This window comes from Canis lupus, chromosome 3, assembly GCF_048164855.1.
Source record: "Canis lupus baileyi chromosome 3, mCanLup2.hap1, whole genome shotgun sequence".
Classification (NCBI taxonomy): domain Eukaryota; kingdom Metazoa; phylum Chordata; class Mammalia; order Carnivora; family Canidae; genus Canis; species Canis lupus.
Window position 1 is genome coordinate 47476763 of NC_132840.1, and position 26769 is coordinate 47503531.

At 45.0% G+C, this 26769-nt stretch overlaps 1 protein-coding gene and 1 pseudogene across 6 annotated transcripts in view; one reads left to right on the forward strand and one right to left on the reverse strand.

The window, feature by feature from the left end:
• The window catches only part of TOM1L2 (target of myb1 like 2 membrane trafficking protein), a 119250-nt gene that overhangs the window by 72808 nt on the left and 19673 nt on the right, over positions 1 to 26769 (reverse strand). The window lies entirely within an intron of this gene.
• On the forward strand, positions 5062 to 5438 carry LOC140624910 (large ribosomal subunit protein eL37 pseudogene; annotated as a pseudogene).

The window sequence follows — 26769 nt, forward strand, 5'->3', positions numbered from 1 at the left end:
CAGGGATCCCATGCTGTATATATTTTATCACAATATTTTTAATGGGAAAAAAAGACCACCGGTTGTATGATTCCATCTATACAAAATGTCCAAAAGAGGCAAATCTATACAGACAGGAAGTAGATCAGCAGTTGCTTAAGGTCGAGGGAGATGAGACGTGATCACTAATGGGTATGGGATGATGAAAATGTTCTAAAATTGGTAGTAGTGATGGCTGCACAACTCTGCAAATACACTAAAAACCATTGATTTGTACACTTTAAATGGGTGAATTGCACGGTATGCAAATTATATCTCACAAAAGCTGTTGAAAAAGGGGGAAAAGGTACACACAGGAGCACGTTCAATATAGTATTATTTAAAGTTCACAAAACTTCTCAAATATGATATGGCAAAATGATGGCTAAGTAAATTTTGGTATGTTTATCAACTCAAATGAATATTACACAGCCATTATTAATATAGAAACATTTTGTGAGGCATAAAGAAACCAAGACACAAAATTGTTTTTTTTTTTTAAAGGATGCACACAGATAATGCCTGGAAAAGAAACAGAAAAAAAATGAAAATAATCAGTGTTCAGTTGAGGCATTTGCCATAGAGGCAAATCTTTAAAAAATTTTTTCTGTTGTTACTGTTTTATTTTTTTTTATTTTTTTGTTTTTGTTACTGTTTTATACACAAATAGGGATATCGTATTGCAACAGACTAAGAAATAAAATGGCAAACTCGTAACCAAAACTAAAATCCAGCTATTTGAATTCTTCCATCAGAAAGAGCCAGGCACCAGGCAGAAGTCTGTCCTGAACAGAAGTAAGCCTTTTTTATTGACTCTAAAGACTATTTTCCCTGTGAATAAAAGCCCTCTTACCCTAGGATCTTCCAAAAGGCATTTTCATCCTGACCAGGCCTCCCTATTAATATTAACTCCCCTCACCCTCCAGTGGGTTACTCATGATTTGCTTTTTCACCACCTGGTATGGTCCCCAGCTAGTCAAGAAGGAGCAAACCAACAGCCAATCTGGGCTGGCATGGGGCGGTGGGGGGAGGGGGGGAGGGAATGCGGACATAATATATACATGTGATTAGCATTCCAAAGACAAATACAACAGGGTTCTGAATCATCTGGGAAATTGCTCCTATCCATCAACATACAAAAATCAGGAATATCAACAGTGAGAACAAACAGGGAGATTACATTTAAATGTAACCATATTTAAATATGAAGAAGAGACCAGACACAGCATGTATTCCTACTTGTACAATATTCAGAGCTAAGAGACTTATCACACACAGGTTGTATAACTTATTAATGACGTGACTTTAAACAGTGGTTCTAACTGGGTCACCTTGAATAATACCAAACAAAGCTTGCCAAGGGAAACATGCAAATAAGATGATCATGTGGGGAATCCAGCAGGGAATGAGCATTTTCCTAGCATCTTGGAATTTTTATTATAGAAAAAGAAACATAGTATCTAGCTTCCTCAGCACTGAAGACACAGCATGATGGCACTTCATTCTTCAATAGAGGGGGGTCCAAAGGGAGAAATGAACCTGACTTTCCCCACACATCACACCAAGGCAAGCTGGTATAGGGACATAGTGGCAGTCACATTTACTCAAGAAAGCCTGAGCAACGGGTGCATAGTACCCACCACCCCATGCAGCACAAATCACACCACACAAGTCCCAGAGGCCCTGGAAAGAGGCCTCACTATCTCCCTCCCTCTCTGAGGCCAGGACCTGCAAGCACAGCACCCTTTTCCTTGAAGAAATTCCAACCTCTAGCAAGTGAAACCTTCCTAGAGTGCACACTGGTGCAAACCACTATTTGGCCTCTTGAGAACGGCCAAATAACGGTGGGAATCCTAAACTTTCAGTTGATGACTAGATATTTTACGATATTAGGAATTTTGGTTAATTTTTCTAGATGTGATAATGAAACTGTGGTGATACTTTTAAAAGTATCCTTATCCTTGCCTTATCCTTTAGGAATACACATGTAGGCATTTATAGGTGAAATTATATGATGTCCGGGGTTCACCGCAAGATAATCCAGGAAAGGAGATGGGATGGGGGGAGGCCGGTATGGATGACCTGAAACATCCGTGGGTTGGTAATTGTTGAAATTTGCTGATAAATACATGCAAATCATCCTAACGGTCTCTTTTTGTACATGGTGGAACTCTTCTATAATAGAAAGAAAAAAAATATTCAGTAGGAAAGGCATGAAACCATTCATAACTTTGACCGAGCAATACCCCCCTAAGGAAATAAGTAAGGGGGAGGGGAGAGCTGATTCTGCAAAGTTGCCTAATTGCAGAAAAACTCTGTTACTCCCAACAAATGAGAGGATGGCTGAGCAACGAGGGTATATCAGTAAGGCAAAAATGCTACGTGGCTTTTTAAGATGATAAATACTTTGGCCTAGTCGCTAAGTGGAAATCGGTATAGGAATACTAAGTGAAAAACAAGGCAGCATAACGTATTATGTGCATACTAATCACCACAAGGTAAAATGCATGCTCGCATAATGGAAAGGGTCCAAAGAGAACACAGGAGGCTCCCTCCTTTCTTTAACTTCCAGTTTCCCTGCCTCCTCTTTCCCAGGCCCTGACACACACACACACACACACACACACACACACACACACACACATGCACGCACACCAGCTGAATTAATTGTGCTCTTCTGGGACCTGCGGTCCTCGCTTACTGACTCTCCTCTAGCCCCTATCACCATGTAGTGACTCCTTCTGGACCTGCCTTCCCCAGTAGACCTGGAATTCTAACAGCACACAGTAGGTAGTCAATAAGTGCTTGTCCATCGCGATAGAATATCTATCACTGCCCTCTGTGTCTTAGGCTTTGTTTTGTTTTTCTACAGAGCTATTCATAACCCCAGCAACCCTTCAGGAAAGGCATTCCTCAGTGACTACCAGAGAACAAAGCTTCCATTTCTGATTCACAAAGTGCTTCTGCAATTGTGGGCTTGTGGAGAGAGGGGAGGCAAAACAAAATCAAGTGACTTCCGGTCTGGAGCCTCGCTGGACCACAGAGAAAAGCCTCATTTTGTTTTGCAAGGCCGCCAGGAGTCTCATTGGTGTGGTTCCTAATACGAAGTCTGGAGAGACTCCCCAAGTACAGCTTGGGAGAACAGGCCTTTCCTCGGCCACTTGAAAGGGGACTACTACGTGGCTGCTCTCGCTGGCTGGCACAGCAGCAAAGGGCAAGAGCAAGAGCACAGCCGGGAAACATAAAAGCCGTGGCCCACTCAGCAGCCCCAGGCTGGGAGGATGAGAACTGTCCACCCCGGCTGGAGATGGCACTTGAGTTGAAAGGGCTCCGCAGGCGGTTGCCCGGCCAGCCCCACGACCTTCCAGGGCTGGCTCCCACCCAGTTGGGAGTGTTTCTCCATCCCTTCTGCTCAGAGCTGCTTTGAGCAGAAGGCTCTGGAGGAAATAGTTTGATGTGGATATTCAAGAACATTGGGAAGAAATCCATAGAAGGTCATTTTTCATAGCAGTGGTTCTTGACTCTTTTTGGATAAAATGTTAGAGGAAGAATATATTCCCTCTGAGAATCTGGTAAGACCTTTCCAGAAAAAGTGCACACACATACACAATTCTGCACAACAGGCTAGACCAGGTCGGATGCCACTCCGACCCTAGAGTGTCTCAGGAGCTTTAGCAGCTGCTGTTAATAAGAATGCTTTAGAAAGCTAACTACCACATGAATTTCCACAACAGCAAGGTGGCTGTGATGTGTGAAGGGCCTTTAGAAAGCTGGATGGAGTGAGCAGCTGTCTGGGAGGACCCTGTGGCTTCATGAAGAACACCAGGAGAGATACACAGAGCCCATGCCTGGGCACACAGAGTAAGGTGACATATAGCTAAGACCCTCCACGCTGGATCTTCAGAAATGAGACTGTACAGCCTGACATCCTCAAGGCCTGTGGACCATGAGACAGCCTCTTTTTATTGGACTGGGGTGTTGATACTCTTACTCATTGTTCAGTGTCATTTTACTGAGGGTTTCTTAAATGCTCCAGAAAGTGGGGTACAGAGAATTGCCAACACACAACTCTAATTCATTTTCCTAATTCCAGCCAAAAAAATTGGCCCAGGTGGTCCTGGGGAATGACCAGGCCAGCAGTCATGAGACTGCTGTGAACATGCAAGAAAAGGTGGTCCAGGCATATGACTTCAAACTTGGCAATGGCCAGGAGGGCTGGGGAGAGCTGCCATAGCAGACACACACCTGGCAGGCCCCTCTTGACACTCTGAGGCCCCTCTGGGCTCCTAGGGTTCCCAGGGACTAATTATATCCGCTGTCCCTAACCTTAATCCTTCCTGGCAGCAGCTCATCAATATGCCACAAAAGTTTTCATCGCTCAGTGTCCTGTTCCAGCTCTTATGACAATGCAATGAGTCAATTTACTTTCTTCTTACTTAGTATTAAAAATATATTTTTTTATTTTTATTTTTATTTTTTTAAAGATTTTATTTATTTATTCATGATAGACATAGGGAGAGAGGCAGAGACACAGGCAGAGGGAGAAGCAGGCTCCATGCAGGGAGCCCGACATAGGACTGGATCCCAGGTCTCCAGGATCACGCCCTGGGCCAAAGGCAGGTGCTGAACCGCTGAGCCACCCACGGATCCCAGTATTAAAATATATTTAAAGAATATATCCTGCCTACTTCCAAAAGGAATTTAAGGTAATTTTTAATAATAATTTATACCCAGGGCAAAAAAATAAAAGATTAGAAATCACTTGGAATAAAAAAAATGAATTTTTTACCAAGCACTGGAGAAATGAGGCAGTAATTACAATTAGACAGTATATCAGGGCCTGGCTTCCTGGTAGCCTAGGCAAGAAGGGAAAGTCAAAGAGTTCCACAGTCTTTGCTCTAATTAAAGGCAGACTAGCCGACATTCCACTAGGGAAGATGGTAACTGTTTTTGCTGATACTAAGTTCTGAGATGAAATTATTGCAGTCATCCTTATATGAAGGAATAATGAAGAGCAGAATACCAATTGTCTTCAACAACAGTTTTACATAAAATACAAAATGTGAGGGTCTGCCGCGGAAACAAGATGACAAAGGGGACGTCATCGTTCGGAAAGCGTCGCAATAAGAGGTACACGTTGTGCCACCGCTGTGGCTCTAAGGCCTACCACCTTCAGAAGTCCACCTGCGGCAAGTGTGGCTACCCTGCCAAGCGGAAGAGAAAGTATAACTGGAGTGTCAAGGCTAAAAGACGGAATACCACTGGGACCGGTAGAATGAGGCACCTAAAAATTGTATACCGCAGATTCAGGCATGGATTCTGTGAAGGAGCGACACCTAAGTCCAAGAGGACAGCTGTTGCAGTATCCAGTTCATCTTAAGGATTTCAACGATTAGTCAAAATAAACGTTCTGGTTTAAAAAAAAATAAAATACAAAATGTTCTTCCGATAACTTAAGTCTGGTGCTGAGTACCCTTCATAATCTGTCTGTGACTTTCCCAGCTTCATCTCCTCCCATCCCCACAAGGAACTATCCATTTCAATCCAATAGGCTTCTCATTCCCAGAAGACATCCAACATTCTTCTTACTTTTACTCACCCTAAACTCTTGTGTTTGTTTTTTTCTAAATAGGCTCCGTGCCCAATATGGGGCTTGGACTCAGAACCATGAGATCAAGAGTCGCATGCTCTATTAACTGAGCCAGCCAAGCGCTCTTACCCTAAACTCTTTAGATCCTGCCTCTTGTGCAAAGATTTCCCCCATTCTCTCCATCAAATAAGTCTCCTATCACACTTTCCCCACCCTGCTATCACAGCAGGGTGGAGCACCATAGGAGGAGACACAAAGGTGTGGGCCTGGAGGGCAGGGTCTTTGTGGAGTCAGGTTGATCTGAACTCAAATCTGACGCTATTTATTGGCTGTGACTGTGCACAAGTAACTAGCCCTCTCTGAGCCTCAGTTTCCAAGTCTATAGAACAGAAATACTGACACCTACAGCTTACAAAGCTTTGTATGAACTAAATGAACACCTATAAAGGCCTGCATAGGACCTGGCACACAGCAGCCCTCGGGATGAGGAGGGGTGGCCATGGCTGCTTTTGTAGAGACTCGGGTTTCTGCCTTCTTTCCAGCATTAGGAGAGGAGCTCCTTGAAGGCAACATAGAGAAGCATCTCCCCAAATGTCTTCCACATAAAAGGACCTCAATAACTGTTTTTTGGAAGTCTGTTTAGAATTACATCAGAGATCCTGATACGCGGTGGACTGGTGCCAGACTCAGGTCCAAACAAACACAAAGCTCCTAACTCCTAGGACACACCTTATCCACGCAATGCTGCCAGACCCGTGAGGGTCTCAAGCACTCTGACCTCCTACTGCCCACAGCGAAAATCCTCTTCTCCATCAGAAAGTCATTCTTATCATACAGGTCTCCAAATACCCATGCAAATCCCATTATTACAACCTGAAGTGGCCGCCTTATCCAAAGATCCTATTTGAGGAGAGCTGCTGTGTATTTAATTGTTATGAATGTATAGCGCTGACCAATGCCTTGATGAACTAGAGATAAAATCTATCAGCCCTTGATGGCTAATTTGGTATAACATGAATACTGTGAGTTCTAATAACTCACAGGAGACTACTCTAGCACTTATAAGCTATATGTCTTCCACACTCATAAAACAACCATAATTACCTTTCATGGGTGAGATGTTCTAGTAATTCCTAAGCGACTTAACCCTAGAAAGTCTATGGAAAAAGCGAATTCTAAGAATTTTGTTTCCAAAGCAGAAGACCAAGAACATGTGGGTCCACTTCTTAACAAACATGCCAGAAAGTAGACATCCTGGGGTTATATACACTGCAGTAATGCTCTCTCTTGACAGCAAACAGTATAGAACTGTGTCAAAAACGACTCTGAATTTTCTATTTTGGAAGTTCCTTTCAGAAGCAGTGTGGCTCTGCTGTGGGGGCAAAACCAGGCCTCCCTGGAGCAGGCAAGGGTGGAAGGGCAGGGGGCACACTTCAGAACCAGACAGACCTGTATGTAAAGTTTACTTAAAAATATTGGGATCACTGGGACACCTTGATGGCTCAGCAGTTGAGTATCTGCGTTCAGCTCTGAGTGTGATCCCGGGGTCCCAGGATTGAGGCCCACATCAGGCCTCCTGCAAGGAGCCTGTTTCTCCCTCTGCCTGTGTCTCTGCTTCTCTCTATCTCTCATGAATAAATAAATAATATCTTTTAAAAAAATATTGGGATGCGGGGGGGGGCGTCTGGGTGGCTCAGTTAAGCATCTGCCTTTGGCTCAGGTCATCATCCCAGGTCCTGGGATCAGGGTCCCTGCTGAGAATGAGGAGCTTCTCCCCCTTCCCTCTCCCTCTACACCCTGCTTGTGCTCTGTCTCTCTCACGCTCTCTCTCAAATAAATAAAATCTTTAAAAAATATAGTGGGATGGGGCACCTGGGTGACACAATCAAAGCAGACTCTTGGTTTCAGCTCAGGTCATGATCTTAGGGTCTTGGGAACCAGCCCTGCATCAGGCTCTGTGATCAGAATGTCAAGATTCTCTCTCCCTCCCTCAGCCCCTCCCGCTCGTTCTTGCTCTCTCAAATAAATAAATCTTAAAAAAAAAAAAAAAAACTAGGATAAGTTGCTTAACCTTTTTGGGCTTCAGTGCTCTCACATATAAAATGGGGATAACAGTATTAATGAATGCAGAAATGATTCTCACATTGTATTGTGCATCAGAATCACTCGGAGAGTTTGCTAAAAATACAGATACGTGAGTCCCATCCCCAAAGATTCTGTTTCGGTGCGTCTGATGTGGGGCCCAGAAATCTGTGGGGATTTAAATTATTTTTCATTTTTAATTACACAATATGTAAATACATTTCCCCCTTGTAAAATATTAAAACATTACCTTATCAGTTATGATTGCATTCAGCTGCAAGCAATTAAAAAAACTAACAGTCGCTTAAACAGATGGGGGGTTATTTTTCTCATGGAACAAGAAGAAATCTAGAAGCAGGCAGTACAGAGCTGGAGCAGCCACTCGAGGATTACACGAAAGACCTGGGATCTTTTTGTTTTCTTGCTCTGCATCCCTGGCCTGGGGCTTCCACGCTTATAAATGTGAGACAGAGGCAGAAGACACAAGGGCCAAGGGCTTTGCCATTTTATCTTTGAAGGGGCACTCTCCCTAGGAGCTTCTACCTCTACCTCATAGGCCAGAACTCTGGCCATTCTTAGCTGTCAGGGAGACTGGCTAAGAGAATGTTTTAGCTAGGCACACTGCCACCCCAAACAAAATCAAGCTTCTGTGAGTAAAGAAGTTAGGCATGGGTGTTAGATAGGAAATGAGTGGTGTCTACTATGATTATAATACCTAGGTCCACGTCCCTTTGACCCCGTTTCCCATTGTCCCAGTGTCAAACAAACAACCACTCATCCTTTTTCCTCCCCCAAAAAGTCACCCAGAGAAACCTAATCTCATTTGCTACAGCCATATCTCAAGTTTGGCTTTGCTCAGCATACAGCACTGGGGTGTGGTGCTTGTTGTAAAAATCAAATCCAGGGGCGTCTGGGTGGCTCAGTGGGTTAAGTGTCATATTCTTGATTTTGGCCCAGGTCATGATCTCAGGGCCATAGGATTGAGCTCCACATTGAGCTCCGTGCTTAGCACAGAGTTGGCTTAAGATTCTTTCCCTCTCCCTCTGCCACTCATGCACTCTCCCTTGCTCAACTCTCAAGTAAATAAATAAATCTTAAAAAAAAAAAAAAGTATACAGCTATGCAAAAGAAGAAAAGCCTGGAAAGCTAGTTCTAATTGGTAACAGCAGGCAACACCTTATTGGTGAGAGTAATTATGTTTTTATTCCATTTGGCACTTTGTGGGGGTGGGATGGTAACTTTCCAAAAATTTCTACAGACATTTAGTTTTTCATAACCAGATTTATGACTTTTTAAAAAACTTTATTTATTTATTTATTTGAGAGAGAGCATGAGCGAGGGGAGAGGCAGATGGAGAGGGAGAGGTAGAGGTAGACTTCCCTGCTGATCAGGTAGCCCGACGTGGGATCATGACCTGAGCAGACACCGAACTGAGCCACACAGGTGCCCCCAGATTTATGATTTTTATTTATTTTTTTAAAAAAGATTTTATTTATTTATTCATGAGAGACACAGAGAAAGAGAGACGCAGAGACACAGGCAGAGGGAGAAGCAGGCTCCTCGTAGAGAGCCCAATGTGAAACTCGAACCCAGAGCTCTCAGATCACACCTTGAGCTGAAGGCAGACACTCAATCACTGAGCCACCCAGGCATCCCCAGATTTATGATTTTAAAAAAATGTGTCAACCCATACAGTTACCAAGAATCATAAAATAACTTCTGGAAGGCCTTTGGTGGGTCAGCTCATCTAACTCTATGCCATATCCATCCTCTCCGGTCTTTGTGTAAAATTAAATGGCAAATAAGGACTTTAGCCAAAGTAAGGGCATGACCATGTGTGTAGGACATCATGACAAGGCCGCTGGCTTTAATGGTAGCATTTTAACAATCCACAACTGTTCTGATTTAACAGGGGAAAATACTCCAGAATGAAATACGGGATCAAGGTGCCTGTGACTTCCTAATCGAGAAACTGAAAAGAGAAATGCAGGGTCATTACTCAGCCGCCGTGCTGCACTCAGCTATCCTGCACATAGCAATTAGGGTGGAACTTGAGGTGCCACACACACTGCATACAAAGCCGGCCACCCTCTGGGAGGAACCAAAAGGCTCAAGACCCCACAGCATGGCAAGCATCCAGCTAGTAAGAAAAGTTTTTCCAATCAGGGTATGTTCTTCGCAAACCCCTGCCTGCAATTTCCTCAGGAAGCCTGTGGCTATCAAACGAGCAAGCTAATAAATATATTAATAGGCAAGATCTGCAAGTTGGATGCTGTTCACTTTGGGGAGGCAGCAGAACTGTGAGTCGGATCTGGGGAGGTAAACTTCACACCTAAGGCTCTATTCTCTACTCATCTTTTCCACTCAAACGAATGCTTATGGCCTGCTGGCAATAAACAGCCGTGGCTGGGTTCTTCTGAAACAAAGCTACCCCAGTGACTGAGGACGCCCTGATTTAAATTGAGTTTGCTGCATTCTGGGTCTCTTCCTCCACATCTGATGGCAGAAGTGACCTCTTTCTAGTCAATAGACCCAGGCTTCCTGCACTGTGCCTTCCAATGCCCCTGTCACGGTGCCTGCTTTGGGAACACTGGAGAGAGCCTTGGAAGCCACAATCCTGGTCCCAGGGACTTAGGGCATGGCCTTCCCTTGCTAGATCTGCAAGGGCTCCCATGCAAAACTGAATCCTGTGTCTGACCACACCATCTCAAAGTGTGCAGTGATGGTGCCCTAAAACTCCAAGTGCCTTAGGTCAAAAATGATGAAGAGCAGCCAGCAAATCAACATAGAAGTATCCAACCTTGGTAGGAATTAAAGAAAGGGAAATTTATTTATTTATTTATTTATTTTAAAGATCTAATTTTTATTTTATTTTATTTATGATAGGCACACAGTGAGAGAGAGAGAGGCAGAGACGCAGGCAGAGGGAGAAGCAGGCTCCATGCACCGGAAGCCCGACGTGGGATTCGATCCCGGGTCTCCAGGATCACGCCCTGGGCCAAAGGCAGGTGCTAAACCGCTGCACCACCCAGGGATCCCAAGAAAGGGAAATTTAGACGAAATGTCCTTTCCCTGCCACTTTAGCAAATTCTGAGAAGTCCCTCTCATGCAGCAGGCCTAACTGGTCTCCCGGAATCCCTTTCTGCCTCTACATAGCAGCCAGAGTGACCTTTCTAGAGTACAAACCCTGTCATGTCACCAGCCTGCTTAAAGCCCAGCCACTTTATGGTTTCCTTCTGCTGTTCGGGTGAAGTTTGCAGTCTGTCACCAGGCCTTGCTGATTCCTGCCCTGCCTTCCTCGCCAGCCCATCACAGAGCACCCTCCCTGTCCTCTGGCCTCAGCTCCTCCAGGCCTATGCTCATTAGCAGCTCTGGGGCATTTGCACATTCTGTTCCCTCTGCCTGGATTTCTAGGTCAGTGTCTCCACATCGTCCCCATTTGCTTCCCCTCAGTTAATGTTCAACACCTTGAGAACATGGCCTAAAAAAAAAAAAAAATCTTGAGGAAGTCTTCCCCACCCCCACTCCACATACCTGTCCTTCCATCCCAACTTTATTGGGACCAGGTGCGGCTGGGTCCCAATAAACACTGATCAAATAAAAAGCAGTACAAATTTCTTGGAGTAAGAATCTTAAAAATGAGCATACCCTTTGACATGCTAATTCTCTTTAAAGGAATTTATTACAAGTAAATAATCTAGGGGCGCCAGGCTGGCTCAGTTAGTTGAGCATGTGACTCTTGATCTCAGGGTTGTGAGTTCGAGCCCCACACTGGGCACAGAGCTTAGTTACTCAGACAAAAAATAAATAAAAATTTAAAAATAAATACAAAAAAAAAACCCTCGTCCATAAAATTATTTTATTTTATTTTTTTTTCATAAAATTATTTTAAAAATAATAACCTAAAACGCAAAGATTTAAGCCCTACCATGTTTATTGCTGAGTTATTTATAACAGCAAGGACAAAAAAACCCAGAAACAATCTAAATGTTCAACATTAAGGGAATAGTAAATTATAATATATCCATAACAGGGAACATTATGTAGTCACTGTAAAATGATACTTATAAGCTGTGTTTTAATTAAAAATGCTGATTATATGTTAAGTGAAGGAAAAAAAACAGGGCACATAATTGTATTTACAGTATAAGTTCTGCAAAGAGAAATGCATTAACAATACAAGAAGGAAATATGCCAAAATGCATATAAGTAGTGACTTCTGGGTAGTAGGATAATGAATATTTTTCTATCTCTCTATATTTCTTCATGCTTTTAAATTTTCTGGGGAGGAGGAATGCCTGGGTGGCTCAGTGATTGAGCATCTGCCTTCAGTTCAGGTCATGGTCCCAGGGTCTGGGGATCGAATCGCACATCAGGTTCCCCCACAGGGAGCCTGCTTCTTCCTCTGCCTAGGTCTCTGCTTCTTTCTGTGTTGCTCATGAATAAATAAATACTTTAAAAAATTTTATTTTTCCCAGTGGGGTAAAGATGTAAGAGCCTAAATTCAACCTCTCCAATTCCCCCAACTTGCTCGAAAAGCAGCCTTAAACCATGCAGGGTCAGCTAGAGTGAATACCCCTCTTGTCTGCTGCGGTGCTGACCTCCCATGACTCTTCACTCAGAGTCTCCTGACCCACAGCATGTTTTGACAAATATTAGGGAAGCCGAAGGAGGGCTGAGGCCGTTGGTCCTTGCACCCCAAAGATAAAGGAGAGCAATGCCTGGCAGATTGTCCCTACTCCGGTAGAACACATTCTCAGAGTTATCTGGTCATTCAAAGCAGACTGTTCAACAGGACCTCCTCCTCCCACAGAGATGCCTAATTTATTGTTCTACTTTTAGAACAAACGTTCTGCTATATAATCCCCTCCAAGGAATACCAGAATTTTTACTGTATTACTTTGAAAAGAGTCAACCAACAAGGAAATGGCAGCCTGGATGTCAACATCCACCCCTGGTCAATGCATGGCATCTGGTCCCATCACATGTGGAATCAGGGATCTGGATGGTGAGGGCCAACGATCATTAGCCAGTGGGGTCTGGTATACACCAACCAAATGAAACAAAGATTCTTTCCTGATTTTTGTGTCACCATCGTGGGAGGGCCTATCCCAGTGATGAAAGAGCCCAAAGCACACAGGCTCTGCATCACTGGCTGGTGTCATGGGCTCTCAGCTCACTGGCAGCTTTCTGAGGCTGACAAACTGCCCGGCATTGACACGCAGCCCACATGCTGCAGTGTCTTTTCCTGCAGGCTGTAGGAATGGGAGAGTGCAAGGATGAATGGCACTAAATAATGCAGGGGTGAGCACCACTCACTCAGGAGCATAACAAAGGACATTTGAGAGAGCTGCTGGGTGGAGGGGGCATGTGTAAAGGTTAACACTCCACACCAGGCTCCAAATCATAGCTCTTAAGTTTAAGGCAGTTCCCACACCAGTCCCCTTCATGTCTCACCAATTCACCTACATCTGGCACTGCTTATTAAAGAATGACACTCCATTCCCGATAAGGTCTCCACCCTTATCCACACAAAGGCAGGGCCACAGGCTGGGTACGTCTGCTTTCAGGAGGCTCTCTCAAGAACACAGTGCCACCAAGAGCAGAGACCATCTCCGTATTACTCCCTCACCCAAGTCACCCTCTTCCATAGCAGCATGGTATCATGGAAAGAGCACCCAGGATTGGCAGATAGAAATAAAAGGGAGGCAGATTCCAGATAAAATGAAGAAAGGCCTTGCTGTTGAATTGGAGAAGAGGCCAACTGTGGTATGAGCTGGGTGTGAGGCAATCAGCTTGCCATCACTGAAAATATACAAGTCTAGGATGGTACTACTTGGCAGGATGTTCTAGAAGGGATGACTGCTTTGCCAGACATGTTGCCCTTGATAACCCACAGGGCTCCTTCTACCTCTGAGACCCTGGGTGCCTTTGATTCCAATGAAGGCTCAAAGCTGCCTTCTTCACTTACAACATAACGTTGACAACAACCATGCCCCTGACTAGATGTTCCGCACAATAGATGCCTGCCAGGAGAGACATCAGGGAAGTCAAGGAGCCACTCTTCCCTTCACTAGGGAGTGGAGGGCAGACTGGCCTGAGACTCAAAGCAGCCAGGAGGTTGCAAATCTCTCCAGATTCCACTTCTACCCACATATACGTGAATGCACAGGGACTCATTCTAGGAGATAGATAACTAAAACACCATCAACTAATCTTCTTGATTTCTTATAATATTCTAGGTGTCATATCTCCTTACTTTAGTTAACCCTTGCCATAACACTAACATGGAGACTTGTTATTCTCACCTGGGAGGTGAGGCTCAGAGAAGCAAAGGGATTTGTCCAGACATAGCAAGCAGCAGGATCTGGACCAGAATCCATCTCTGTGCAACTTCTAAACCCAAGCACTGCCCCAGTAAGTTTTAATGCAGTTACTTACAAATGGGAGGAAAAGGATAAAATGAAGAACCCTGATATGCAGACAGCTTCTAAATGATTTGTTTTCACCCAAAACATAGAAGTATCTTCTGTTTGGGGGCACCTGGCTGGCTCAATCATTAGAGCACTGGAGCTGATCTTGGACTCATGAGTTAGGACCCCACATTGGGTATAGAGATTACTTAAATAAACGTTTAAAAAAAAGAAGTATCTTCCATCTGAGTTAAACCCTTCCCTAGGCGTGCAAAGTAAGGCCAGCCCTCTCTGGGGGGACTGTTCAGTCCTTAAAACTGCCTTCCTGTTGGTGTTGAGACAGATACCAGGTAAATGCTGGCAGCTGGGCGGAGGCCCCTGAGAAAGGCTAACAGCTCACAGCCTCATATCACCACACTGCACTTCTGGCAGACCTCAGAGGAGCCCCTCCCCACCCCCAGCTTCCTAACACCCCCTTGGTGCCCTTCCCATTATGCCACACACCAAGTGCCCTCCGAACAACTGAAGGTTGAAGGAAAATCAGAGAGAGCACAGAGTCCATGGTGGGGCCTCTGAGTCAGTGAGACAACTTAATTTTCTTCTCCCAGGGAGGGTTATTTCTTTCTTTCATTTTTTTAAAGATGTATTTATTTTCAGAGGTGTCCAGGTGGTTCAGTGGTTGGACATCTGCCTTTGGCTCAGATCATAATCCCGGGGTCCTGTATCGAGTCCTGCATTGGGGTCTCCGCAGGGAGCCTGCTTCTCCCTCTCCCTATGTCTCTGCTTCTCTTGCTCTGCCTCTCATGAATAAAAAAATAAAATCTTAAAAAAAAAGATATATTTAAGTAATCTCTACACCCAATATGGGGCTCAAACTCACAACCCTGAGATTAGAAGTCCCATCCTCTTGCAACTGAGCCAGCCAGGCACCCCAGGGAAGGCTATTTCTTAATGACCAACCAGTGAGCAAGAATGCTGAAGAGGGGCAAGAATTCATTAATTAGTACTAATTCTTTTTGAAGTCTGTTTTATGCCTAGCCCTGGGAGAGGCATCATGAGAAACAGGCCCTCTAGGTAATTAAAATCCAGTTTGGAAACCATTGTATAATCCCTAAAGAATCAATGGATCTAGGCAGTGATCAACAGTAGCTGCGAACATTGCAAAGAGACAACCTGATTCCAGGAGCGGGGGGGCGGGGGGGGGGGCGGTGTTTGGATATGCAGCACTTCCGAAGTAGTCTTGTCAAAAAATTAAACCTGAATCAGACCGTATATTCAACTTCCAGTTTACATGAAATATGGAAAACAAAAACATGTGAACATGTTCAACAATTCCATGGAGATACAATCAGCAAAATCCAAGCTATGGGAAACTCCATAGGACAAATGACTTGGTTTCTTCCACAAATAAATTGCAACGAAATAAATATAGAGGAGGAGCAAATAGATCAAAGGAGAGATAAAACACATCATACCAACTAATTGCAATGTTGGACCTTATTAGATCCTATTCAAACAAACTTAAAAAAAAAAAAAAAAAAAAGACAGTCCGACTCTTGGTTTCAGCTTGGATCTGGTCCTGAGGTGGAGCCCGGAGTCCCTGGGGCTCCATGCTCAGCAGGGAGTCTCTCCCTCTGCCCCTCTCCCACTCATGAACTCACTTTCTTTCACTCTTTAAAATAAATAAGTGAATCTTTTTTTTAAAAAGACATTATGAGACAACTGGAAATTTGAATACTAACTGAATATGCAATCTTCAGGAATATTGATTTTTTTGTACAGTAATGGTATTATGGTTGTTTTTAAAAAGAGTTCATTTCCTTTTCAAGATACATACACACTGAAATATATGACTGAACGAATCTGATTTGAGGGATTTACTCCAAAAATTATGGACCAGGAGGGGAAGTAGATAGGCATACTGACATAATATCATGGACTATGAGTTGAGAATTGTTGAAGTTATATATAGAAAAGGTAAGTGGAGGTTCATTATATTATTGTATTTTTGTATGTGTTTGAAATTTTCTATTTACTTTTTATAAATTCAGGGGAACCTGGCTGGCTCAGTTGGAGGAGTACACGACTCTCGATCTCGGGGTTCTGAGTTTGGGACCCACGCTGGGTGCAGAGATAACTTAAAATTAAAATCTTAAAAAATAAACAGTAAACCCAGATTTGATGGTAAGATTGATACATTAAATATTCTCAGAGAAAAGTTAAAGTTACAGGGCATAGATCATAAATTTCATGGACATTTAGGTAAGTCTGAGACATTCAGACTCAGTAAATATTTATTTAGGGCCTATTACATCATGGGCTCTGCAGCAAGCACTTTTCATCAGCTGTGTAATCTCTGTACCTTGTCTTCCTCCTCTATAAAATAGGGACATTAAGAATTCTGCTTCAGGGCAGCCCGGGTAGCTCAGTGGTTTAGTGCCATCTTCACCCCAGGGTGTGATCCTGGGAACCCGGGGTCAAGTCCCACGTTGGGCTCCCTGCATGGAGCCTGTTTCTTCCTCTGCCTGTGTCTCTGCCTCTCTCTTTCTCTGTGTCTCTCATGAATAAATAAATAAAATCTTAAAAAAAAAAATTCTGCTTCATCTGGTCGTTACTAAGATGAGATGAGTTTATTATACATATCAAGCCCTAAGAATAGTGCCTGGCCCACAGCAAATAATACTCAATAAATGGTAGCTTTATCTAATGCTACGTAATAAATAGTATTACCCATTATATAGCTGAGGAAATTGAAGCTCAGAAAAGTAAGGTACCTTGTCCAGAAGGTCATGCTGCCAAGAAGAGGTAGAGTCTAGATTTCAGAAGCAGGGCTTCTGGCTGGCCTCCTATGAGCATGCCATTGACAAGAAAGAGCCCTGTGACTCCCAGAGAATGTGGAGAATGAAAGTGTCAAGGGAAAAAATGAGCTCTTTGAACAAAGACTAGAAATAAAGTGAGGCTGAAAGAAGTAAGGAAGAAAAACACTCAAGACCCCCAGAAATGCCATTCTGATAAAGTTCGGGGTAAATTCTTCTTCTAATTAAAGACTAGTCTCCACAGCTGTCATTGGGGTGACCTCACTAATTCAAATAAATAGCCACTGGGTTTCAGAGGGAACAATTTTAACTCTGCTTTCCATAATAAGGATTCTGGATTATAGCCCAAAGCTTTAGCTAGTTAAGTGTGTGGGTCAGTCTCATAAATTGTTTTCTTGGCTGAATCCCAAGAAAGCCAGGCTGTCATTTCAGCAATGAGGTGATAGGTTTTGCATTCCTACCCAAAAAGGAGGGAGGTTTCTCCTCGGAGCTTGCAAATCATACCTGTAAGATCTAGCCACTAGGATTCTCAACCTGCCCCTAAAATTGTTCTAGTGATTATTTTCTGGTGGGGTTAACTGCACCATTAAATACGGCTATTCAGACAGGATACCCCAAAACACACTCCCACCCTACCCCACAGAAGACCACTTCTCCAGTAAACAGGTGGACGGACATAGGTCATCTCAGTAGCAAAGCCTTGTATGTTTGTGCCACAACTCCCACCACAGCATGCTAAGCACCCTGGGGGAGAGCCACAGGCCCCCAGAGTTCCTGTTCTGATCTGGGCGATTCTGCTGTTGGTATGCTTGAGGGGGCACTGCTGACAAGCAAGTTCTAGAGGCCTCTGTGATGGTATAGGTCTAAACATGCCATTCAAGTTCCTCGCTCGTCCCTGATGGCTACAGACAACTCACTTATCTGCTTGGCTTCTGTGTTTATGAAGTTGGATAAAGGAGAACCTCATGGCACCGTAAAAATGAAACACATATGTGAAGTCAGACAAAATGTTGACTACTGATGATTATGCTGACTCTCATAAGTCAGAACCAGACCAGATCTTTCAGAGTAGGGATTTTGAGCCAGTGGGTCACCTCGGAGGGCATCCCTCTGTTCCTTGCCTGTGGGTCTGGAATCTGTCTGCCCCAGAGGCAATACGGAACAATGCGACCAGCCAGGCAGTGAGTTAGCCAGGTCTGGGTTTGACTTCTTCCTCTGCCACACTAACTTCATTTTCCATTCTGAGCAATTTTACAGTTGAAATGGATAAATAAGTCCTGTCCACTCCTGTCTTGGCTGATAGGAAAACAAAAATCCACAGATAACCTGTGAACCACATTTTGCCTTTGAGTTTCAGCCCCTTTTCACTCAAATTTAGCACAAAAGCGCTGATGTGAACGTTTTTATGTGAATTTTCTTCCCCACCCTGCTGTTCCCATTATTTCTTTCCAGTGCAGGTGCTGATGAGCACTAACAAGCTCCTAAAATGAGAAGCAGGAAGAAGGCAGGAGATGCGGACAAAAGAGTATAAGGAAAATATGCAACATGCATCATCAGCCTCTATAAAACGAGGACTGGCTTAAAACAGACCAAGGTAAGTACCACATGACCTTGGTGTGCCTGACCCAAGCTCAGCATGTTCTTTTTCACGGGGTTGCAGAGAAAGTTTCTTTTTTTTTTTTTTTTTAAAGAGGGAGCAAGTGACTGCAGGTGGGGGGGATGGGGCGTGCAGAAGGAGATGGAGAGAGATAATTTTTTCTAAAGATTTTATTTATTTATTCATGAGAGAGACACAGAGAGAGAGAGAGAGGGAGAGAGAGGGAGAGAGAGAGAGGCAGAGACACAGGCAGAGGGAGAAGCAGGCTCCATGCAGGGAGACTGACCTAGGACTCGATCCCGGGTCTCCAGGATCACCCCCTGGGCTGAAGGCAGCGCTAAACTGTTGAGCCACCCGGGCTGCCCGGAGAGAGATAATCTTTTTTTTTTTTTTTTTTAAGATTTTTTATTTATTCATGACGGACAGAGAGAGAGTGGCAGAGACGTAGGCAGAGGGAGAAGCAGCCTCCATGCAGAGAGCCCAATGTGGGACTCAATCCCAGGTCCCTGGAATCACACCCTGGGCCGAAGGCGGCACTAAACCGCTGAGCCACCCAGGCTGCCCCGAGAGAGATAATCTTAAGCAGGTTCCAAGTGGGGCTCAATCTTACAACTGATATCATGACCTGTGCTGAAATTAAGAATTGGATGCTTAACTGATTAAGCCACCTTGGCAACCGATAGCAAGTTTCAATAAAGAGCCACAGTGACGGTGGAGGTCTTGGGCGCTGTGAGACCTGTACTCAAACTCTTGGCTCTGCAATTTATCTACCCCAAGACCTCAGGCAAGTTACTTCATCCTGTTGGGTTTTTTCCAAAAGATTTATTTATTTGAGAGAGAGTATGTATGGGAAAAGAGGGGCAAAGGGAGAGGCAGACAGAGAATCTCAAGCAGACTCCCGGCTGAGCATGGAGCAGGACTCAGGGCTCCATCCCACAACCCATGAGATCATGACCTGAGCCAAAAACGGAGTCAGATTCTTACCTGAATGAGCTACCCAAGCACCCCTAATTCATCTTGGTTTTAAGCCTCTGTCATTTCCTTGGTAAAATGGGGAAGAGTAAATAAAACTTTGCAAGATTGCTATGAGAATCAGAAATAATATCTGAAAAAAAAAAAGAAATAATATCTGTATTTAAAGGATGTCTAATATAATAACTACTGTGTATTAAAACTTATGTGCTGATACATGGTCTCATTTCAACCTTAAAACTACCTTATGAGGAAGCTACTACTGTCCCCATTTATTTATTTGATGGAGAAAGCACAAGTAGGCAGAGTGGCAGGCAGAGGGAAAGGGAGAAGCAGGCTCCCTGCTGAGCAGAGAGCTGATGTGGAGCTCCATCCCAGGACCCTGGGGTCATGACCTGAGCTGAAGGCAGATGCTCAACCAACTGAGCCACCTGGGCACCACTGCCCCTATTTTTAAAGGCGAGGACACTGAGGCTCAGACTAAGTAATGTACCCCCAAGACACAGAAGGTGAATGCTGGGGCTGAGGAAGGGTCCTGGGATTGTCTGCTCCCCCAGGCTGTGCTCTTATCCACAGTTCCTGGTGCCTGGCAGGTTGTAAACAAGATATAGCCAGTAAGACCTTTCACAGGCCCTACTCACAACAGTCCTGGATGAGGTTATCGTCATTTCTACTGTACAAGCAACAAGGCTGGGGCTGAGATAGCTCAGACAGTGCAAGAGAAAGCCTTTATCTTAGAGACATATACTCCACTGTTTATGGATAAAATTATATGAGGTCTGGAATCTCAGAATAATGGCGTGGGGGAGGCAGTTAGATTAAACAAGATCGGATGGGCCAGATGTTGAGAACTGTTGGAGCAGAGTCATGGGTACATAGAAGTTCATTATACTGTTTTCCCTATTCCCATTTATGCTTGAAAATTTCCACAACAAAAAGTACAAAGAAAAAAAAAATCACCTCATTTCCTAGAGAATGTGAAAGGCAGAGGTAGGTGGGTCTCAAACTGAAGTATGTTGTGTGTGTCCCCAAACTGAGTCCTTTCCAACCCACTGTAATAATCACTTTAAAAGGGACAGGCATCGCTCGAGAGCCCCAGTGCTGCAGATCTGAATTGGGGAGCTCCAAGAGGCAGGTAGTCCCCGCTGAAGGTCAAAGAGTGGCAGCCCAAGCTGCTGTGCAGGGGCAAGGGCAGGGGAGCCCTACTTCCTGGTGAGTCCAGAAAAGGCCTCGGAAAAGAAGCAGGACCAGGGCGTGGAGAGCATATGGATGATCTGAAGGAGAACAGAGGATTAAGGAAGAGAGGAAGGAGCAGGGAGTGGCTCAGGCCACCCGCTCAGCTCTCTTGGTGGTTGATCCCACAGCCACAGTCTCCCTTCCTACAGCTACAGCCCGCCATCCACCACTACCCCAACATGGTCTTCCCCAAACAAAAATCTGATCACATGCTCCCCCTGCACATGAAAAACCTCTCTGAACTCCCCCATTAACTCCAGATAATGTCTGTTCTCCTCAACCTGATTCTCAGGGTGACTGTCATTTACCAGCTCTCACTGCTGCCTCCGCCCTCTCCAGGTCCTTATGCAGACAGCAGAGCCTGGGGTCTAGCTGCCCTCCCAACAGTACCTTTTCTCTAATGTCCCCTCTTCCTAGTATACCCCAACCCCTCTTTATAAGCTCCTGCAGGAGACCAGCTCAGATGTCACCCCTTCAAGCTGCCCAGCACAGCCCTGTTATCAGGACACCCCCAGGCTGTACTGGTTTGTGAGCCTGCCTCTTGATGAGAATGTGGGCTCCACAGGAGGGAGAGGACACCACTCTCATTGCTGTATCATTGCATCAATACAGTAGGTGATCAATACAAGGTGGCTATCATCACTAGATGGGTCTTAAAAACCATGGCCCCTGGGCAGATAGGCAGAGGTTATGCCAGCCATCACAGTGCCTGGCACAAAGTGGCTTCTGGAAGTTGCTGCCCAGGGCCCAGACAGGAGAAGACAGCAGGACACTGAGCAGAGAGCCCCTGCCTGACCTTGGCTGAGATAGCCTTGCTGTGGTGCCCTTCATGTGTCTGTAAAGCCCATGGCTGCAGGAGGTTTATTTAGTGCCTAAAAATGCTGTAACGGTTTCCTTCTAAAGGTTCCAGATGAATGGAAAGTGATAACGACAGCTTGACACTCCCCTTACCTCCATGGCTGCAAACTGAAAGAATATTTATGATCCGTGGGCTCAGAGATTTGGTGTCTTAGAAGCCAAGAAAGGTCACAAGATGAACTGACGCAGACCATCTGCTCCTGGGTGGGGACAGACATTCCTGTATTCAGTAATTCCCCCCAGTGCACCAGGCACCTGCTTTTCTTGCGAAAAGCCGGGAGCCGACACCACGATTTTTATTTAACTTGGAATAAAACCGACGTCTCCTACAAGGAGGGGTAAAAAGCTGAACACAAACATGTCGACTCTCAGGGAACTGAGGAACCTTCTGGCAGGGTAACCAGAGACCTCCACACAGGGCCCACAGCCCTCTCAGGAAAAGGGTACTTGTGCTCTCCATATTAAATTCTTAGCGACAAGGCTTAACGGAGAAGAACAAATGCTCCTGGAGATGTTTGCATGATTGCGAACGGAGAAAAACTCGTCAGGGGCTAGCGCTAGAGGAGCTTCCCTCCTCCTACATTTTTCATGGGCCTGCTGCTCCTGCAATTCCCAACACCACGCTTCTGACATTACAGCAGATGCTGCCTGCCTGCCGCCGCCGCCGCCGCCACACTAATCCTTCATCCTTGGGGGCCAATGGAAATGTATGATTTCCCATTAATCAGGGCCATGGACACCAAAATAGCTCATCTGACCTTTGCAAATACCAAAGGGTGGATTTAAAGCAGAAACCAGCAAAAGAGAATGCAAAAGTCTTTAGCTTTCCTTTCAAAGATGATTTTATATCATTAACCAAGAAACAGACTGCCTCTAGGACCAACAAGGTTAAAAATTGGGTAGAAACTGTCACATCGGAAGTGAGGCAGCTACCACTGTTTCAATATATATACATACACACACACACACACACACAGACACACACATTCCTTGGTGAATTATTTAACATATATTAAAAATATATATGGCTCAGAAATCTCTTGGATTGAAAACAATGTCAAACTGGGAACTAGCAGTTCTCTGAGAGAAGACCCACACAAGGAAACAAACACGGATTTCAATTCCCCACACCAGTTGGACTCCATGAGACAATAAAAAGCTAACACTGCTACGACCCACAGATCTGCTATTGATGAAAAGACAGACCCTCTCTTAGGAGAGCCACATTACAGCTCATCAAATTCATTATTAAGCTTCATAACATACATACCCACTTTCTCTCTATTTATAGGCCTGTAAATCCAAATTGGTGGTTGATATTTTAGGCACAAAAGTGACCCCTTAATATTTCATGGGGATTTTCTTTGCATCACTAGCATTCAGCACCACATAAAATTGGATCCCAAGTAATCTTCGTGAAATCCAGGACCCTGGGTTTCTCCACGTAAAAGAAGTAATTACAGAAAACTTGAGGAACAGAGAGAAGAAGGAAAGCCATTCACAGAAGCCTGCCACAACCCTAATTCAATTTTTTTATAGCAGCTTTATTGAGATATAATTCACATACCATAAAATTCACCCTTTGAGGTGGTACAATTCAATGGGTTTTGGTATATTCATAGAGTTGTGCAACCATTACCACCATCTAATTCCAGAATATTCTCCTCAACCCCAAAACAAATACTATACCCATGAGCACTCGGTGCCCACTCCCTCCCTCATCCCAGGCCCCCACAACCACTAATCTGCTTTCTCTCTGTATAAATTGGCCTACCCTGGACATTTCATGTAAGTGGAATCATGTAACATGCAGCCTTTTATGTCTGGCTACTGTTACTTACCATAATATTTTACCTAATTCAATTTTTATTAGCACTTTGTTCCTTCCTATCTTAATTTTTATACACTTAAAGCATAATCTTTTGCTAACTTTGTAAAGTCAAGCCCAGGTTCTTGCTGAACAATGAGTTGCTGACCCTTAGCTGGCCCAGAAGCTGAAGGAAGCCTGTTTGGTCTCTAAATGTGAGCTGACCGTATTGGTCTACTTTTATTTATTTTTAAAGATTTTTATTTATTTTTTTATAATAAATTTATTTTTTATTGGTGTTCAATTTGCCAACATACAGAATAACACCCAGTGCTCACCCGTCAAGTGACCCCCTCAGTGCCCGTCACCCATTTACCCCCACCCCCCGCCCTCCTCCCCTTCCACCACCCTTAGTTCGTTTCCCAGAGTTAGGAGTCTTTATGTTCTGTATCCCTTTCTGATATTTCCCACACATTTATTCATGACAGACACAGAGGGAGTGAGCAGCAGAGACACAGGCAGAAGGAGAAGCAGGCTCCACGGAGGGAGCCCGATGTGGGACTCGACCCTTGGTCTTCAGGATCAGGCCCTGGGCTGAAGGTGGCGCTGAACTGCTGAGCCATCCGGGTTGCCTCTGCCCAGATACTTTCTATTAAAAGTAGACCTGGGCAGCCCCACATCGGGCTCCCTCCGTGGAGCCTGTTTCTTCTTCTGCCTGTGTCTCTGCTGCTCACTCGCTCTCTCTCTCTCTCTCTCTCTCTCTGTCATGAATAAATAAATAAATTCTTAAAAAAAAAAAAAGAAGGTACCTGGGGGTTAGGAAGATACTGAATAGCCAGCCTACCAGCCCTCAGGAACCACACACACTAGATACAATCTGTGGCAGAGAACAGTAAAGAATTCAAGAACACATGTTAAATAGGAAGAGCTAGCCACCATCCACTGAAGTGTTTTGCAACTGCTATGGGTGAGAGTGTATGTGCACTAATCCCCTGCCCAACACTCCCTGAAATTCCTATGTTGAATGTGACTATAACTGAAGGCAGGTCTTTAAAGAAACGATAAAGGTAAAATGAAGCCACTAGAGTGGGCCCTAATTCAAATTGGTGTCCTTATAAGAGGAAATTTGGACACACCAAGAGATACCAGGGATGTGGACAGAGTTGGGCCATGTGAGGACACAGCAAGAAGGCAGACATCTGTGAGCCAAGGAGAGGCCTGAAGAGAAAGCAGGGACACCTGGGTGGTTCAGCGGTTAAGTGTCTGCCTTCAGCCCAGGGCGCGATCCTGGGGTCCTGGGATTGAGTCTCACATCGGGCTCCCTGCATGGAGCCTGCTTCTCTCTCTGCCTGTGTCTCCACCTCTCTCTCTGTGTCGCTCATGAATAAATAAATAAAATATTAAAAAAAAAAAAAAGAATCACATGCTCCACTGACCAAGCCAGCCAGGAGCCCTCCCAGAAACATTTCTGATGTAGGGAAAGACCATTTAGGGAGTTAAGGGCTTTATATGCATTATCCAACTTGAACCAAGACAAATGTAGTAGTCATAACCAAGGAAACTGAGGCGCAGAGACATTAAATGCCTGTATCCTGGCACTACACCTTTATCTTTCATTAAGTTCCCCAATCTAACAATTTCATTTTGAAAGACCAGCTGAAGTTGATCTGCCAATTTCAGTTTAGTGAAGTAAATTCTATGCATTGATCTTTCATTGAAACTGGCAGCATTGGGCACTCTGGATACCAACATGAATGCCTCCTGGTCCCTACCTAGGAGGAGGTGTAGAGCCCAGCAGGGGAAGGCCACAGCTCTCCAGGGCCACTGCCAGCCCTACTGCCAGCCCATACGGAGCTTTGAACAAAGGAGAAAAAGGCTCCCCATTCTCAGAGCAGGAGCAGCCCCAGATCACAACCTGCACAGCAGCCCTGTTTCCCTCTCTGCCGTTCACACTCTCTGCTCTTGCTAAGATGAGAGGAGCAGAGGATAGAGAGTGATGGAGCATTTGGTTCTCTTTCCCTTGCTGGCCACACAACCTCCCTCCCATACTCCTCTGGACCAAAGCCAGCCAGGCCACGGGATGTGGGCATACTGATGTTGGGGGCAGGGCTGGAGTACAGAGCCAGGCCTATTCACAGTGGGTAGTGGGCAATGCCAGAAAGTGACAGTGCCAAGCAGGGGTCAAAATGCGAGAGGGAGCCACATAAGGAACAGACTGTCCCAAAGATCAGGTGAATGGGGAGCTGGAGCCAGGAAGCCAAAGCAGGCCAAAGCCAAGAGAACATCAGAGCCCCACAGAGGACCTGGCTCTGACACTCTCTGATATCACTAGGACCCTCCCTGCAGGCTTCATGCCATCCATTTCTCACCCAGGTGCCTTCTATCCTAGATAGCTGCCCTTCTCATCTGCCGCTCCGGGTCCCCATGCCCCACCTCTTCCCAATGGTAGATGCTTTCTAGAGTGGAGAGTGGCAGCTGTGGAACGCTGGCCAGGAAGACCCAGCTCACCAGCAACACTGCCTGAACATCTAGAATAGCAGGGAACAATGTAAGGAACGGCACATCCTGACACGTCAGTTCTAACAAGAGCCTGTCCTGGCCCACAGGGGCTCACCGCTGAGTATGAGAATAGATGCTACAAAGCACCCCTTCCCACAGCTTAGAGTCACACAGGATAAACACATAACATATACACGCATGCATGCACACACATGCACACAAACCTAGTCTATAACGTGACCTGTGCCACGATGGATCTATGAAAAACGTAATTGGAGAAATCAGGACATCTGGGATGAAGACGACAGTTGCTCTGCAATCATTGGCCACATCTTAGTGAGTGTGGCACTTGAGCCACACCTTGCAGGTGACCATGAAAGCAAGAGAGGCAGAAAGGAGAATCATTCTGGAGGAGGCAAGGGCAAAAGCAAAGGCTCAGAGACAGGCAGCGTGCCTCAAAAATGGGCACCACCTGGGCTAGCCAGAACCTGGCGGAGCTCTTCCCAAAGAGTGGGATGGACCTCCAGTGCGTGACTTTAAGTAAGCCAGGGATTGAATCAGTCCTCTTTTTTTTTTTTTTTTTTAAAGATTTTATTTACTTATTCATGAGAGACAGAGAGAGAGAGGCAGGCTCCATGCAGGGAGCCCGACGGGGGACTCGATACTGGGTCTCCAGGATTACGCCCTAGGCTGTAGGCAGCACTTAACCGCTGAGCCACCAGGGCTGCCCTGAATCAGTCCTCTTGAGATTCTTGTGCTTCTGCCCTATTTCGGTTATTCAACGCTACGAAAGCTCCCTGTTCTAACAAGGAGTGGGCCTCAGCTGGGAGCCTTAGGACGGCAACAGGACCCAGCTAGAATAATCTTGTTTTGATCTCACA